Source organism: Polypterus senegalus, chromosome 9 (genome assembly GCF_016835505.1).
Source record: "Polypterus senegalus isolate Bchr_013 chromosome 9, ASM1683550v1, whole genome shotgun sequence".
In the NCBI taxonomy this organism is placed as follows: domain Eukaryota; kingdom Metazoa; phylum Chordata; class Cladistia; order Polypteriformes; family Polypteridae; genus Polypterus; species Polypterus senegalus.
In genome coordinates this window covers 93,214,509-93,233,786 of record NC_053162.1, presented here as the reverse complement: position 1 = coordinate 93,233,786, position 19,278 = coordinate 93,214,509, and positions in this window count along the sequence as shown.

Below are 19,278 nucleotides of genomic sequence, written 5' to 3'. Positions count from 1 at the left end.
CTGAATATTTCACCCAGCCAATCTGGGGAGAACACTTTCGGAACATGGAAGAGCTCATAGAGCTCGTCGAGACAACTAGGATAGCCTCACAATCTGGGAGGGCTGAACTATCACTTAGTAAAACCCAGACAGATTATGTCCCAAAATTTTGGCCCCACAGTTACAAACTGGAGTCTGCGCCAAAGAGACAAGGGAGAATGCAGATGTAGGGGGAAGGAGGGGTGTTGTGTACTTACAAATCCCCTGGCGATTCCAGATACAGGAGTGGTAATTGTGAATGGTTTTAAAACTATGGCCTTATTTGACTCCGGCAGCAACATTTCTATTGTAGCTCTCCGATATGTGTTATCACAACAGTGGCTAATAGTTAAGACCAGTCTAACCTGCATTCACGGAGAAACCCGCTGGAACAGGTCTGCCACCTGTGTCATCAGTTATGAAGGATTGCTAAAAAAGATAAATGTAGCGGTTCTTCCGAATCCACCATTCCTGGTGATACTGGGGCGGGACTGGTCTAGAAGTAAAAGCGGTTTAGCACATTCCACTCCTAAGCCAAGCTTGGGCCTTGTTGTAGACAGGGGATGATATGTCTCAAACTGCCTCCACGCCGTGTAACCAGCGACACAGGAGGAAACCATGAACCTTGATGTCAGTCCTGACCCTCTCTCCCAGTTACAAATATCAGTTTAAAGAAACTCTGGCTTCTTTTAAAAGGGAACAATGGAATGATGATTCCCTTAAATTTGGAAAAAAATGCAGTAGTTCTTGTCAATGGACAACATAGTCATCAACCCATGCCATAAGGTCCTCACTTTGTCTTAGAAAATTACCTTTTGTATGAGGCAGCGGACCATGAGCGAGAGGTGCGGAAGTTGCTGCTAATTCCATGGACCTTCTGGTGGCAGGTTTGTGAGTTGGCACACAGCCACCTCCTAGGAGGCCATTTGGGCACTGAGAAAACTTTGGAGAGGATTAAAGAGGAGGTTTGTAGATTTGTGCACGTCCTGGAGGGACAGTGCTCCTGTCGTTCATATTCTCCTGATTAATGTGCTGCTTGAAAGGATTTGTGTTGCCTTAGTAGGACCCCTGGAACCCTCAGTTAGAGGACATATATACTGCTCACAAAAATTAAAGGAACACTTTAAAGAAACACATTAGATACATCAGATCTCAATATGAAGTTGGATATCTATACAAATAACGACAGGGCAATGTCTTAGGAACAAAAGGATGCCAAGTCTTTTAATGGAAATAAAAGTTTTCTGCCTACAGAGGGCTCAATTGTGTAGACACCCTAAAATCAGAGTGAAATGAAGATGTGGCAGGCTAGTCCATTTTTTCAAAAACGTAATTTCTGCTACTCAAAATGCTTTTCAGTATCTTGTGTGGCCCCCACGAGCTTGTATGCATGCTTGACAACGTAAGGGGCATGCTCCTAATGAGACGACGGATGCTGTCTTGTGGCATTTCCTCCCAGATCTGTATGAGGGCATCCCTGAGCTGTTGTACAGTCTGAGGAGCAACCTGGCGGCGCCTAATGGACCGAAACATAATGTCCCACAGATGTTCTTTTGGGTTTAAGTCAGGGGATCGTGAAGGCCATTCAATTGTTTTAATTCCTTCATCCTCCAGGTACTGCCTGCATACTCTTGCCACATGAGGCCGGGCATTGTCGTACATTAGGAGGAAACCAGGACCTACTGCACCAGCATAGGGTCTGACAATGGGTTTAAGGATTTCATCTCGATACCTTATGGCAGTCAGAGCACCATTTCCTACGCAGTAGATGTCTGTGCGTCCCTCCATGGATATGCCTCCCCAGACCATCACTGACCCACCACCAAATCTGTCATGTTGAACGACGTTGCAGGCAGCATATCGTTCTCCTTGTCTTCTCCAGACTCTTTCACGTCTATCACAGCTGCTCAGGGTGAACCTGCTCGTCTGTAAAAGTACAGGGCCAGTGGCGGACTTGCCAATTCTGGTGTTCTTGAGCAAATGCCAGTTGAGCTCCACGGTGCTGGGCAGTGAGCACAGGGCCCACTACAGGACGTTGGGCCCTCAGGCCATCTTCATGAAGTCTGTTCCTGATTGTTTGGGTAGAGACATTCACACCAGTGGCCCTCTGGAGGTCATTCTGTAGGGCACGAGCAGTGCTCAGCCTGTTCCGCCTTGCACAAAGGAGCAGGTATCGGTCCTGCTGAAGGGTTGAGGACCTTCTACGGCCCTGTCCAGCTCTCCGAGAATAACAGCCAGTCTCCTGAAATCTCCTCCATGTTCTGGAGATTGTGCTGGGAGACACATTAAACCTTCTTGCTTCAGCATGATTGGATGTGCCATCCTGGAGAAGTTGGACAACCTGTGCAACTTCTGTAGGGTTAAGGAATCGCCTCATACTGCCAGTAAAGATGATTACTCAAGCCAAAACTAGCACGAGTGGAAAACCAGCCAAAAAAGATCAAGAGGAAGAAACTTGAAATGACCTCCACATGTAAAACCAGTCCTGTTTTGAGGGTTTTCTAATTGTTGCCACTTTAGTGCACCTGTCGTTAAGTCCATGAACACCAATACAGCTGAAAGTGATTAACAATGACCTCAGCTGCTTAACCAACCAGAAAATTATCAGACAGGTTTAATTGATTTCATGCCAGGCCCAATAAAAAAAGTGTTCCTTTAATTTTTGTGAGCAGTGTATATACATTTTAGTCCTAGTGGATTATGCTACCCGGTATCCGAAACACAATCCCAAATACGATTTAAATCTGGTTTATTTTAAAACCTACATATATATATTTGGTATCATTTTTTTCACAATTTATCAAACTTTAATGTGATGTTGTTAGATTTTGAGATTATTATTCCATTTTGAAATTTGTGGTCCATGGCCGGCTTTGTATTCCTGCCAATACACCCAGGCCGCCAGAGGGAGCCCTCACAGTGGCATGGAAGGTCTTCCGAATTCTAGCGGAAGCTCATGGACGTTGTAGTTTCTATGGACAGCCCTGCTGGATACCATGAGGGCCACCAGGAGCCGCTGTAGGGAGGCTTGGGGAGTGTTATTTGCCCTATGCCCCGGGAGTACTTCCAAGTCACATGAGCGGAAGGGATGATGTACTTCGGGGTGAAAAAAAGGACTTATCTGACCTGGAAGTGATAAGGAATTATGGACTGAAGGATGAGAAACACTTCCGGGTCAGGAACTATAAAAGGACCGTGGGAACTCCCAGACAATGAGCTGAGCTGGGTGGTAGGAGGGCAACGCGTCTGGGAGTCAGAGGATTGGTATTGTGATTATTATTATTGTGGTTAATGAATAGTGTGGAGTGGAGGGTGCTTAGTGCACATTATTATAATAAAAATAATTATTGTAGCACTTTTACCTGGTGTTTGGCGTGGTACCTGAGGGCTCAAGGGAGTGATAGCGCCCCCTACTGCTACAAATTATAAACTAAAAAATATCAAGAACTCTCTTCCCATGAGACGAGACTTAACCAAGAGTGCCAAGAGATTTAACCATGCCTAGGGCCAAAAATAAATGACAAAGAGTAGGACAGCTGCTGTAAAGGTTTTTAAATGTTCGAAGTGCCGCACGAGATGCAGATCGTGCAGCATGGCAGCAACAGCAACAGCAGCAGCAGCTGATCGAGCATTGTATCACCATTTAAGAGGGGGTTTCAGAGGAGTGACCGTGTATCCTTGTGTACGTTCAGCCCCTCTCTTCACAATGCAAGTGGCAGACTGGCTGCAACTGGGGTTTAGGCACCAAAGGCACCAGGGGTGCTTGCCGCCCTGGTTAGAATATATCTTGAAATTACAAGATAGATTTGGAAAGATTCATCCCTTACTCAAAAATCACATGAAATAGGCGCAAGCAGCACAGGCCTGATATTACAACACGTCTCTTCGGGAATTCCACCTGGGGGATCAGGTCATGGTTCTTGTCCCTACCTCCCATTCTAAACTGCTAGCCCTTTGGCAAGGCCCTTATGAAGTTAAGCAGAGGAAAGGAATCATCGGTTATTGGTAAAACAACCCAATTGTCAACTGATCGAGCGGGTGTATCATGTAAATCTGCTGAAGCCGTGGAAGGACAGGAATCCTGATCCATTCTTCAATCAGCCCCGCTCACAATTTGCTCACAGAAATAACCATAACTTCTGTGTGGATTGAAGTCCCAAACATTGACGGGAGCTGGAAGCAGTTATCTTGCCCCTCCTGGAGGTAGTGAGTGAAACACCTGGAAGGGCCTCTCTGATTGCACACGATATTGTGTCAGAACCTGGGGTTAGCTATAGTTCGAGAATGCCCATATTGCCTTCCCGAGGCGTGTCCTTCCAGTTGGGTTACACAGGGCTCCTGCGACTTTCCAGCTCCTGGTGGATAAAATGCTCCAGCCTCATAAGTCATATACAGTAATCCCTCCTCAATCGCGGGGGTTGCGTTCCAGAATCCCCTGCGATAGGTGAAAATCCGCGAAGTAGAAACCATATGTTTGTATGGTTATTTTTATATATTTTAAACCCTTAGAAACTCTCCCACACTGTTTATAAATATTCTCCACACAGTTATACAGTAAACCCTCGTTTATCGCGGTTAATCCGCTCCAGACAGATAAATGAATTTCCACGAAGTAGGATTCTTTATTTAATTGAAATTGAAAACCTGTTTACGACCTTCTAAATATGTTTTTAACATCATTAGAGCCCTCTAGACATGAAATAACACCCTTTAGTCAAAAGTTTAAACTGTGCTCCATGACAAGACAGAGATGACAGTTCTTTCTCACAATTAAAAGAATGCAAACATATCTTCCTCTTCAAGGTGTGCATCAGGAGAGGAGAATATCAGAGAGAGAGAGAAAAGTAAACAATCAAAAGTCAATAGGGCTGTTGCGCTTTTAAGTATACAAGCACCGCGATAAAGCGGCCACAATGAAGGGATCAATGTGAAGGTAGCCTTTCAGTATTTTTTAGAGGAGCGTCCGTATCTTTGAAGCAAACAGCCACTGTGCAAACAGCCCCTCTGCTCACACCCCCTCCGTCAGGAGCAGAGAATGTCAGAGAGAGTGAGAGTGACAGAGAAAAGCAAACAATGAAAAATCAATACGGGCTGTTAGAGCTTTTAAGTGTGTGAAGCACCACGCGGGAAGCATATCGTATATCATTGAGGAGTTTTATTTAATACGTAATACGTGCTCTAATTGAGTAGCTTCTCAGTCATCCGGCAATAGCGTCCCTTGTATGAAATCAACTGGGCAAACAAACTGAGGAAGCATGTACCATAAATTGAAAGACCCATTGTCCGCAGAAATCTGCAAACCAGCGAAAAATCCATGATATATATTTAGATATGCTTACATTTTAAATCTGCAATGGAGTGGAGCCGCAAAAGTCGAAGCGCGATATAGCGAGGGATCACTGTAGTACTGCCTACGATGATGATGTGGTCATCTATTCCAGCACACGAGAGGAACACCTACAGCTACAATTTCCGACCCTGATGACATCACTTTCAGTTCCGGCACAGATGACACCACTTCCTCTACTCTCCCTTAAAACCACCATTTTTGCCTAACCAAGACAGTTCTGTTTTGGACTCAAACCTGTACACCACTGTACACTAATTTTAACAGTTTTGCAGCCGGGAACAATTATATGGGTGGCTGCCCCAAACTTTTTTTTGGCTCTTTGTCTCATCATTTAAAATTGGTGTAGTCGGCAGGATGATGGACTCCCAGAAGTACCAGGAACAGGGCCTGACAAACATCCAGGAGGATTCAACCTCAATTAACATCCAGGTGGGAAAGTACCGTGGCCAAGTTTCCAGGTGGGGAGTACATCATAATATCTCTTGTTTTACAAAAAAAAAAAATCACCTGCCACCATCCTGAGTCTGCCTGTACAGAGTTGGAACCCTGTCTACCTAATGTGGTGGCTTAACCTCAGTAAACACTTCTTTTCCCTACTCCCATTTTCTCCAACTCTTTAACACATGCCAGTCAAGTGCTTGTCCTTTCTCACCCTCTACCTATACGCTAAAAGAACTTTTAACCCTGAGGCAGCTTTAAACCTCATTCCATGGGCCAGGTTTGGCCAATCCCTAGAATTACTTCAACATTGGGAGGCAAATTTATAAAGTTTTTGTGCCATGAGGCCACAATGCCTTCTAAAGGCTTCTGGTTCCACTTAATTCCTGCAACACAACTTTTATAGAGACATGTGTCTTTGAAAGCCTACGCACTAAACCTTTTGAAAGAAGGAAATTAGTGGACTCAAGAGTGCTGAACTTTAAAAGGACTTCAGTGCTAAATTTCTTATGTGTCTGTCCTTTCAACTTTCCTAATCCTATTTATCACCTTCAGAGGATCAGTCATTCCTAGTGATTTGGCTTCTCTTTATTATTCTGGATGAATATTAAACAAACAATTACTCATAAGTCACACTATTCAATGGACATGACATTACAAAACACTTAGTCTAGAGGCGTAAAAAATACTGTATAAATGTTTTGAGAATTATTAAAATTAATTGTCAGGAAAAAATAGTATTCAGTTTCAGAAAGAAGATGAATGTAAAATGAAAATTACTGAAGGTATTTTGTATATCCTGACTTTATAATAAGTGCAATCATGCATTCTTTACATGTGCTATGTAGTGACCTCACAGAGGTTACCATACCATTCAGTCCGGAGATCTCACCTCTAAGCCTCGGTGAGAATAAGATAACTTGGAGGTAAGTGAACACATTTTACAAGAGTGACAGGAGAACAAAGTGAACAAAAGGAAGAGAAAATTGTTAAAAATAAAATCTTATATGTAACACTGCAAAGCTGAATACATTACAGCTAGTCACAGGAGAAAAATGAATTTTGATAGAGAACAGTTTTATCATTTTTTTCTGGCTGCATTGTCAGCCAGCATTTCACAGTGTCATTGCATACATTTAACAACCAACTGCTCTTTTTAAGTATCATTGTTTTTTGCACATTATTACTTTTCATGGGGGATTTGTGAAAATGCAGTTTCTGACAGGCTCAGTCATCCATTTAAAAAGTACATCATTCACACAGAAAACATTCTGTGGTCTCTAAAAAGGATCATGGAAAATAGAAGCATTTACACAAAATAGAATCTGCAAAGCACATTATACAAATCAGCATTCATCCTTATTTTTGGAATATTGTATAAAAATGTTGCCTACATGGCAAGTGAAATGAAAAATGCATGGTAGCTGAAGCAGTGTCAGCATTTCCTTCTTTAGGCTTCATTATGGACGTAAGAACAAAACTTATCTGTTCTACAGCACATTAAAACTTTCATTGACAAAAAAAGACCTTCAAGAAAAGATTTACAAAACTATCAAGGTTATTAAAGTACATGAATGATACAATAAGCATTGTAAGAATGCTAGAGGGTGCTGTTGCCCCGTGAACCCAACAGACAGATACACAGATACAGGGTAAAAGCACAAAGAAGATCCTTTACTTATTCTTCTTTCTTTAAAGTGCCTTTTAAGCACTACAGCCACCATACACAAATAAAGAAATACAATACAATACAATACAATTCTCTCCACCACACCTTCCAGTAAGCTCGGTCTTCTACCTCCCAACTCCGACTTGCTTGTTGGGTTCTCATCAGTCCTTTATATAGTCCTTGACCTGGAAGTGCTTCTGTTCTTCCTTCCACGTGACCTACTAGCACTTCCAGGTCAGCTGGAGAATTCAGGATTTCAATCAGCCCGGAAGTTTTCCATTGTCAGAGTCCATAATTACTTCCGGGCTAGGTGAGAATTTGTTTTCCCACCAATTTCCCACATTGTCACCTGGCAGCACCCATGGTACCCAGCAGGGATGTGCTACCGAACTCCAAATCCCATAGAGCCCTGTGGGCATCCGGGGCACCACTGCAGTCCAGGGAAGCTGCAATCTATCTTCTTGGGGGAGGCAGTGTCCTTGATAAACTGCCTTCCCTCATCCTTCCATTACTGGGGCGTCCCAGCCAGATTAAATTTCCATCCGTCCCTTACAGCATGCAAAGCCAATTGTCCTAGTCTATGGATGCTGACTTAAAGAAATTATTTGAAAAATAAGGCTTATGCCTACTAACCTTTCTTTGCATTGTCTTACCATTGAGCTTATTATTCTTCTAGTATCTTTAACACTTGTAAATACAGTGTTTAAGTTCCATCTCCTTTTATGTTTAAAAGATATTTATATAGCTTTACTCATTTTTTTCTGAAAGTTACCTCATTCACAGTCAATTACCACATCGCATCAATTTTTCTGTCTTCATAAAGAACCCCCACTGTTGATTTTTATATTTGCACATATTGCTGGGTTTGACATCGCTCCATCAAAAGTGTGCCACCTCGCATGTTCTCTTTTCTCCAGGTCAGATTGATGCTGTGAAATGCAAAAGCAATTTTTTAGCTTTTTTTAGCTAACAGAAATAACTGGAGCAGTGACAGTTTTCAGATTGGCCTGTTATCTTTTTATCATATGTACTAAAAAAATATGATTGATTATAAGGGTTTTTTTCTCTCTCATTATTATATAGTCAACTGGCAGAGAGAGACAGCAATTCAAATTTTTGCAAAAACATACATTAAACTCAATAAAGGTGGTTAGATTGGATTTTTTGAAGTGAAAGAGGATACACAAATACAATCATGTTCAAGCTTAGTGAGAGAGACAATGATTAACACCTGGATGGCAATGTTCAGTGGCATTGCGTATGGAGATAATATGGGGTCTTTTGTGTAAAAAAATAAAAATATAATAAATCATGCTTTCTAAACAAAATTTCAGAGTTACAACAATTGTAGGCATATGCCGTACAGAAAATTAGAAAAAGTCAAGGAGGGACAGGAGCATGACACATACACTGAGGAAAACTTGTAAATCCTGCCCACTTTAAATCCCTTCGCACCTCTCCATCAGCCTCTTTTGTCTTCTAAATGTGTCGATAAGCCCAAGCAGCAAGCAGCCTGCTATACCATCCCCCCACCACCTCTGAACTTACAAGAAGTTCTCCCAATTCCTGCCTTGATTGATTATCTGGGAGTGAGCTACCCAGAATTGTAAGAGGAAATAATTTGATGTGTGTTTTGTGTCTACAACTATCTATGTAAACACATCGTTAAAACAAACATTTTTCATGTTTTAGTAATAAATAACAAAATGTAGACATGAACTGAATGAGTTTTTTCATTGGCTCTGGTAATTCTAGTGTTAAAAACATATGACCAACAAACATTGGACATGGTACTTCTAATGTTAATAAGTACCATAAATGAAATTTTGCAGGAAAAAAATAAAATGATTAATGTGTGTTTGATCTGGTCTCAGAATTAATCTGAATAAAAGTGTACTCTTTCCGGTGAATTCGCAAGCATATAATATTAGATTAGACACCCTTCCTTTTATCATTGCAGAACAGTTTAAATACCTCGGGGTAAACATCACAAGTAAACATAAAGCTCTTTATCAAAAAAATTTCGTCGTCTGTATGGAAAAAATTAAACAAGACTTGCATAGATGGTCAACCCTTCATCTCACACTAGCTGGAAGAATTAACACTGTTAAGATGAATATTCTTCCTAAGCTCCTTTTTTTATTTCAAAACATACCAATATACATTAATAAATCGTTCTTTAAGCAATTAGATTCAACAATAACCTCATTTATTTGGAATTCTAAACATCCACGCATCAAAAGAGCGACCCTACAAAGACAAAAGGCAGAAGGCGGCATGGCTCTACCTAACTTCCAGTTTTATTACTGGGCGGCAAATATACAGTCGATAAGAACCTGGACACAAATAGAAGAACATACACAGGCATGGACCGCAATAGAAGTAAAATCCTGCAGTACTTCTTTGTATTCCTTGCTTTGTGCTCCAATAAACACACGTTATCGGCAATACACTAATAACCCAATTGTGCTCCACTCACTTAGAATCTGGAACCAATGTAGAAAGCATTTTAAGACGGAGAAGCTTCTTTCTGTGGCACCCCTGCAAAAGAACCACCTCTTTCAACCCTCACAAACATATGCAGTTTTAATATCTGGAAAAATTTGGAATTAACTTGCTTAGAGACCTTTATATAGACAACGTCTTTGCATCCTATGAACAATTACGTTCCAAATTTAACATTCCAGCTACAAATTTCTTTCACTATCTTCAAATCAGGAACTTTGTTAAACAGAACCTTCCAGATTTTCCTCATCTTGCACCCTCATCCACGCTGGAAAAATTATTGCTCAATTTCAAGGAGTTAGACTCCATCTCTACAATATATAAAATCCTTTTACAATCCCTTCCTTTCAAAGATCCAAGAGGACACTGGGAAAATGACCTCTCAATTAATATATCAGAAAAGGAGTGGAAAGTAGCAATGCAGAGAATTCACTCAAGCTCCATATGCAAAGCATACAATTATACAACTCAAAATTATATATCGAGCACATCTGTCTCGACTAAAACTCTCCAAAATGTTTCCAGGGCATGATCCAACCTGCTAACGTTGCAACCAAGCCCCAGCCTCACTAGGTCACATGTTCTGGGCCTGCTCCAAATTAACATTATTCTGGACAAAATTTTTAATTACCTCTCAGACAGTCTTGGACTCACAATCCCTCCTAACCCATTATCAGCTGTGTTTGGGGTTCTTCCAGAGGGTCTTAAAGTGGAGAAAGACAAACAAACTGTGATTGCATTCACTACACTGTTGGCACGCAGACTTATTCTGATAAACTGGAAGAACCCAAACTCTCCTCTTTTAAGTCAGTGGGAAACTGATGTGTTATATTATTTAAAATTGGAAAAATCAAATACTCAGTTAGAGGATCTGTGCAGACTTTTTTCAAAACATGGCAGGATCTAATCAGTAATATTTTGAAATGATTTCATAAAGCACATAGAATTTGTTGATTTAGGTATTTTTAAAAGCCTTAAATTTTACACCGTTTGGCTTGCTCTCTCTCTCAAGGGTGGGGATCGATCTGTTCTTAGCATAATTCTTTTTTTTTTTGTTAAAACTTGATTGCTATGTATTGATTGTAATAAAATTAATAAATAAATAAAAAAAAAAAAAAAATGTGTGTTTGATCTATTTCAATACACAGTATAATGCTAGCTGGCCCTATCCACAATAAGTGGTGTACTATTTATTGGTATAGTGTTTATTGAATCTAGGTACTGAAGCATCAGATAATTGAAATAAAATTAACAGAATGCAACTGCACAATACCTAAAACCTCACTTGGGACTTGCTCACTTAAGTGCATCATTCTTGTGCAGAAGTTAAATGCATGGATTTTTTTATTCCAACAGATGACATATACAACTGACACCATAACCTAACAAAGGAAAATATTATATGAAAGAAAAGAAAAGGCTAGAGAGTAAATACTAATCCCAGTGAAGACAACTGATTGTCACAGAAAGACAGTATTTGACAGTATGAATGTGGCGGTCTCAAACTCAGGTACTGATTGGCCAGCATGGCCTCTTTTTACCTGTAGATAGAATTTGTTATTTATTTTGATGATTAATTTCTGTTCTAATATGCTGCATAATGAAAGCTGATCATCAGAATGTTTAATGGACTCTTTTTTATTTTCCATACTTTTTTGATTTTAAATTTTCTTTATTAAGTTATAGAGTCAGGCTGTCAGTTACCTCATTTCTATGGCATTTGCAATAGTATTCTTAATAGAATGAAAAATGTAGTGCATTTTAGTATTAAATGCTTTACAAAATACTTTCCAATAGAAGACATATGACAAACGTTAACACTGAACATCCCCAACAGGGTATAGCTGTTTATACGACAGAAATCAGCTTATGGATAAGGTTATATAAATGTGTGCAGCTAGGCTGCTGTGTAAAATACCAGACAATTTCTCTTTTTTTCCTCCCTCCATTTCTTCTGAATAAATGTACCTGTCTTCAGTTTCAACTTTGCTTCCTCCAGACCTTCTGATCAGGCTTTGTTCCATGACTGGCAAATTTCTTTTGCTGGTTGGAAGCTCTAGAATTAGTTCCATTTAAAATTGAGTATACAACACCTTAGGCACTGCCAGGATATTTGGGACATACTGTATAATTATCAATTTTTTTCTTGTGGGTCATGCCTGGTACATTTCACCACGTTATAGCCCCGGATAACATCTTAGCTATACGCCTGCCTATAATACCCAAACTGGCAGCATATATTCAGAAGAAGCAATGATTCTACTCACAGATCATCTTATGTTGGCTGAGCTCCTCACCTAAGGAGAGAAATTGTGTCTCTTTGCAGTAACCCGCTACTGGACAAGATGCCAGTTTATCATAGGACTTACTGACATGCAGTGAGAATCCAGCAGTTTGCACAAAAAAAAATTACATTATAGTGTAGTGTAGTGCAATTTCCTGCAGAGAAAATGCAGTAATATGCAAGATTGTACGGCTTCATGCAGAAAATATTCAGCATGTCGAATTTAAAAAAAAATCATTATACTTCTCTGTGGTGATGCTAACAAGAGCCTTGAATACAATTACTTTTAATGGTATATTGCCTGTTACGTTAGTTGTACAGATTAAAAGTAAATAAAACACCGGTAAATACAAGTTGGAACAAGGCTTTAGGGAGCAATATTCCTTGTCTTCCACCCAAAAAAAAATTTAAAACACCACAAAATGTTTTAGTCAAACTCACAATTTGCAATGCAAAATGAGACCCAGCTCTTTTACTCATCACAACTCACAAACACAGGATATGAAGAACTGGGTGGCTATGATTGTTCAAGCTACTGACCTTTGGCCCTCAGTAGCCCATGTTCCTGTTTTTCCACAGACAAGATCTAGATAATGTCAGGTCTAGGTTTGTTTTGTCATAAATTAAAAAGAATATATTATTTTATGTTTTAAAACAAATAAAGTTAATTTTGTGTGATCCTTCTCCCTCATTTGTATGTAAAAGAAAGAGTTTCTAAATCATGAAATGGTTTGATTAAAGCCAATTGCAAAAGATACACATAATATCTCTAAAAGGTGATAATTTCTAGTGGCTCTGTGAATATTTGTGTTATGTGATCTTTTGGTATTAAGATGGTAAGAAATTATATTTGGTATTTGGTATTACATGTAATTAGTAGGGCGGCACGGTGGCGCAATGGTAGCACTGCTGCCTCGCAGTTAGGAGACCCGGGTTCGCTTCCCGGGTCCTCCCTGCGTGGAGTTTGCATGTTCTCCCGTGTCTGCGTGGGTTTCCTCCGGGCGCTCCGGTTTCCTCCCACAATCCAAAGACATGCAGGTTAGGTGGATTGGCGATTCTAAATTGGCCCGTGGGTGTGTTTGTGTGTGTCCTGCGGTGGGTTGGCACCCTGCCCAGGATTGGTTCCTGCCTTGTGCCCTGTGTTGGCTGGGATTGGCTCCAGCAGACCCCCGTGACCCTGTATTCGGATTCAGCGGGTTAGAAAATGGATGGATGGATGTAATTAGTAATATCTTATTTGTTCTGACCTTAAATTAGGAAAATAAAATAAATGTTCAATAGAGTGTAATATTGTATCTATTAATCACATATAATCAGCAATTATGTGCAACCATTTTTGATAATGTTGTGAATATTATAATGTCTCTGAAGTAACATCCAAAGTTACTTTTAAAAAAAAAACAATTGAAAGTAGACACTGATTTGTGTCCAGGGTACTCTAATGTAACAAATCTTGGCCCAGAAAGCGTCTTTTTACCAAAAGATTTCTGTGCATTGAGTCTTACTTAGCTAACTGGTGTGTGAAAGTGAAACAATTAATAAGCAGCGCATCGTTCAGCTTGCTGTAATATTCAGCTTTTTCTTCATCCATAGTTAAGAAATCCTTTAGGGCTTTGCTATCAAAGAAAGGAACAAGTCAGTACACATTTCCAAAGTATGAACAAACATTTCAGAATAGCCTAGTTAATTGTAGTTTGAGTACCTTCCAAACTCAGCTTAATGATATTTTGCAAAAATTATAGGTGAATAAAAAGTATAGAGATAGAGATATATTGGGTTTAGTGGCCTGATCTGTTCAACATTTTTCTTATGAACTGCAATAGACATTTCTTCAGACTCCTCTTTTCAGGTAGCTTAGTCTCACTTTCAGAACTCACTGTTAGAAGAAGATTTATAAGGAACTCTGCCAAAGTTTGCAGTATGGTGAAAATATCTCCCTGAACTACTACTCAATAGTATGATGCCTTTGCTTGTGATATGTGCATTGTTTTTGAGATCCCAGTGGTCTGCCTCCATAGATAGATAGATAGATAGATGCACACACACACTATGGTCTGAACACACACTCCAGAATGATTAAAAGATAATAAAACAGAAAACGTCTAACTTGGCAGCTAGGGTCACAGTAAGGCATTCTGCAGAGATATTTCTGTTGGTATAAAGGAGCCCAAGTAGTATTTCTTGACCTACTTTGTGCTGAATAATCCATTGGCTGAAAGTCCCCAGTGTTATTGTGTCAGAAAGAGGATGTGCAGCATAGTTCATATTTCCACAAGTTCCAAATTGCTGTCCATAAAAAGTCTGCCTTTTTAATTAGTTTGTTGATTTGGCACAACTATCTTGTGATGTTACCAGCCCAGCATACCAGAAAATAGAAAATCGCATTGGCCATCACAGAGTTGTAGAACATGTGAGGGATCATTATGCAGATTATTACTGTATTGTTTAAAATTATGCTACAGTCAGCTGTCATTGTCCATGTGTTTAGATAAATCATAAAAAAGACACAATGCTTAAATATCAAATGGACATTTTTCACAGCTGTATTAGATAAAAAGAATTTAGTCTCACTGCAAGCATTGCATGAAGGTACCTAAGGTATTTTAGGGTCTCCCATCTCTAAGCAATGGCTACTTCTCTTTATAAAGATTTGTTAATCTCAATGAGACTGAATAACGGGTTATGGTAAATCAACTAAAATTAAGGAAGGCAGCACAGAAACCAAAACATGAACCAGTAGCCATATATAGTGAACCACAGTTAACACAATAACAGGTTAATGTATCAGAACTTCAATCAGATTTCAGGGGAAATGGCTGGAATCAGTTATATTTCCTAGCCTAAACAAGAAAGTGGCTCCTTAGGAAATTAATCTGAACAAGGTATCCTGATGATGGTCCCAAAAGGTCTAGAAACAGGTCAGGTTACAAGGAATTCAAGGATGTCCATGAAACACTGTTGTCCAAGGACTTTATGACAGAGCCATAGACACTGAAAGTGATTCTAGCATGAACACTGCCAGGCTTCAATTACATGGAATAAGGAGACAGATACAAAAGGTTTAATACAGAAAAGGCCGTCAATTGAGACTTTTATACAGCTAAGTGGAAACCCCAAACTTTGTAAAGAAGCACTGGCACTACTCTTCGTGTTAGTTAGGTACTCTAATATTTATTGAAGAAAAGTCAGATTGTAGAACACAAGTGTCTATTTTTTTCTGCAAATGTTTACATTATCATTATTATTTCCTGTTTAATCCAAAAAGCACTCTTGTGTTCAGGTGTCTATAGAGCATCTATAGTTAGCAATGTTACCGTGTTTAGAATGCCTGTAGTGGCACGTGCCTTTAAAAAACACAAGCTTGTTCAAAAATACTTGTTTTGTGCACCTGCAAATTCAGGTTTGCTATAAAAATTCAGTATCCACGTACAGATTCCAAAGAGGATGCTGTCCACTTATTGTGACCTTCTCAAGCCAATACACTTTACATGAGGATTGTGTATGTACAGTGTGTGTGACAAAATACAGAAATAAGCACAGGCTTTAATCCAGATACAAGTAGTGAATTAAAATAGAGAGGATTCACTGTCCAATGTAATCCTTAATTTAATCATTTCATATGTTAATTATAAATATTAAGGCCCTTTCATAATACTCAAGAATACAGATGAATGAAAAGACAAAGTCATCAAACAGAAGACTCACTTCAAATAATGCAGTCATTGCAAAACAGCCTAACTGAAGAAGCAAGTCATTAGGTTGGTTTTAAAAACTGAAATGATAGGGGAGTGACAAATGTGAAGTGCAAGGCTCTTTCTAAATTCATCGCCTGGATACAACAGGCCTAAATGCTTGATTGCTTAGTTACTGGTATTTATTAACTTTATGCAAATGAGAGCCATAAGAAGTATTCCTTGGTTGTGGCAGAATAGATTTGATGCAGTGTCTTTTTGTACATAATTATCTTATATTTTATCTTGTCCCAGAAAGCTCATAAAAATTGAGAATGTTTAAATCTGAAATCAATAGAGAAAGACGCACACATGGGAACCTATGCTAACAGAATTGGGGGAGGGGTGGTATTTTTTTTTAACTCTACAGTATAATTTCTCTCTAAAATGTTTTCTTCGTAACTGTATTCACCTGTACATATGCTAGCAACATCAGAGTTTCAAACTATATTACACAAATTTGCAAACATAACAATTAAATGAGCTATATCAATCAAATTTGATTAAGTGATTTGAGATAATTAAAGATTGTTATTAAAAATGTTATTACTGGTGTAACTCGTGAGTCACTGTCTTGCACCACCAAAATGAGTCTCAGTACTTTAGCAAAACCAGCTTTATTCAATTTGTAACAGGAACAGCACAGTTATTTATTTTAGCAGGATCAACCGCTCTCCTATAAACAAACACAGCACACGGCCATGGTCAAGGCCAGGTCAGTGGCCAAGTTAGTGTGACCTGGATTGGCCCATAGTTGTTTCCACTGGTACTATGCTGTGGCGCTGCAAACCTGTGGTTGCCTCAGCGACAGACAAGCAACCCTCCACAGACATGTCAATCACGCTTCAGCTTGTCGTCCCATTGGAGGGGGGGTCCCAAAAAGAGTTCAGAAACCACACATCCACCCCCTCAGCTTTGTTCACACCAGTGTGGGCAAAGTAACCTTCCAAGCTGGGCTCGGTCAGGTTGGAAAGAACGTCTTTATTGGTGTCTGCAGCTCCAGGATGGTGGCAAACATCAAAAGCAAAAGCCTGCAAATTAATAGACTAACAAGGGAGCCAGTTGCTCGTATCCTCCTGTTTGTATAGCCACTGAAGCGGGGCGTGGTCACTCACCAGGGTAAACCCCCGTTCCCAGAGGTAGTAACGGAGGGCCTTCAGTGCTCACCTAATCACTAAACACTCCTTTTCAATGGTTGAATAATTATGCTTCCTGGGCAGCAGCTACCTGCTGAGAAACATGATGGGGTGTTCTTCCCCATCATAACATCGTGAGAGCACTGCTTCTAAACCAAAAGCACTTGCATTCGTTTGCAGAATAAATACCTTTGAAAAGTATGGATTGCGCAGAACTGGGAATGAGGATAAAGGGATTTTTAGGTCCAAGAAGGCTCTAACACAGGCATCGGTCCAGGCATCACTATGATTCTTTCTATCCCTTGTCAAGTCAGCGAGGGTGGTAGCCCGATGTGCAAAATTGAGAATGAACCCACCTGTAGTACCCTGTGAGCCCGATGGAAGGCACAAAGCTGCCTCTGTGTCTTGGGATGTGGATATGCAAGCACTTCCCCCGCCTTGTCCATTTGAGGCTTGAACAAACCCTTCCCCATGGAATATCCCAGATAATGGGTTTACAACATACCCAGCTTGCACTTCTTAGGGTTAGCCGTCAACCTTGCTAGCCACAACCTGTCAGGCACTGCCTGAAGGCAGATGAAATGAGATTCCCAGTCGTTACTGAAAATGATATCATCAAGACAGGCGCCCGCATACGAGGAATGGGGATACAGGATCACCATAAATTCAAACAGTCTCTCCAGAGTGGTGAATGCAGTCTTCTCGCAACTGGGCTCTTCCATGGGCACTTGCCAATATTCCATGGGTCTAGAGTAGAAATATATGAGACCTGCCCAAGCTTCTCCAACAGCTCGTCCACACGTTACATCGGGTATGAATCCAACTTGGAAATGTTAATCAAATGCCTAAAATCAATACAGAACCAAACCAAACCTTAGGCTTTGAGACAAGTACAACTGGGATCTGCCACTCGCATCAGATGTGCCTAACTGGAGCATCTGCTGCACTTCTTTGTGTATCACTTCTTTGTCATCTCTGGCATGTGATTAAGGGGCAGCTGCACAGTAACACCGGGCAGAGTTACAATCTTGTATTCTGCAATTGTTGTCCGGCCAGGTGTGGCTGTAAAGATATCGGAGTTCCTCTAAATCACCGATAGCAATTCCACTTTCTGAGTGTCAGTTAAATCCTCGCCTATAGCGACTTCCATCTGAGGGACCGTCAAACAAGCACAAACCTTGTCAGACAAAATAGCACATGCTTCACTTTCTTTTTGCACAAAAAAATAAATAAAAAATCAATACAATCCCTTGCAGTTCCAATACCTTGCATTTTTCCTCCAAGTATGATCCAAACAATGACTCAAGGACTCAGTCTGTTCCAGGCCAGATTTGCTGAAGAGAATCTACTCTATCACCTTGACTCCCATAAACTCAAAACTAATGCCATTTCATACCTTCAAAAATCTTTCAAATGTCTTTTGTAAAACATGGTTCTTGGTCACCCAGACTTCAAAAAGCTGAGAACAATGCCAATTTGTTTGATCTGAGCCAGAAAGTATTTTGTATTGTGTGAATTGACTATGAAACTACAATTTCACTATCCTTTAGACAAGGTGAAATCAAAAGTGTCACTCTTACAGTAAGTCAGGTTTTATATTACTGTATTAGCATGAACATTTAAAAACAAAAGTTACATTTATTTTATTAAAAAGGCATACACTGTCAAGTAAATTTAAAAAAAAACAGTTTACCAAAAAAAAATCTTTGAAAAATATTTTTTGAAAATGTGTCTAATAACCAAAACATTAAAATCCTTTCTTCACTTAGACAGTTTACAAAACCTTTCTTTTAGTTCTTATATTTTATATGTATTCTAGCAAGAGTTTACAGAAAAAGAAAGAATGTTTTATTGACTAGATTAAGCAAGTTCAATAAAAGGATGGAGGTCATAATCACAAATAGTGAATAGACAGATTGATCAATTTTGGAAAACAAGTTCCGAAAATAAACAGAAGTAACCTAATCTCCTTCTGATTGCTTGGTAAGATGCCATCATCTGCAATATTATTTAAACTTAAATAAAATAAAAGGCTTAAAGTTGCTGGTATGTTCAGGGTTTGGGCTCAGATACCCATTCATGAGCTGTGCAGGTAGGTGCGAATATGTTAGAAATGTAGCAGTGACTGGTAAAATTGATTGAGTCTT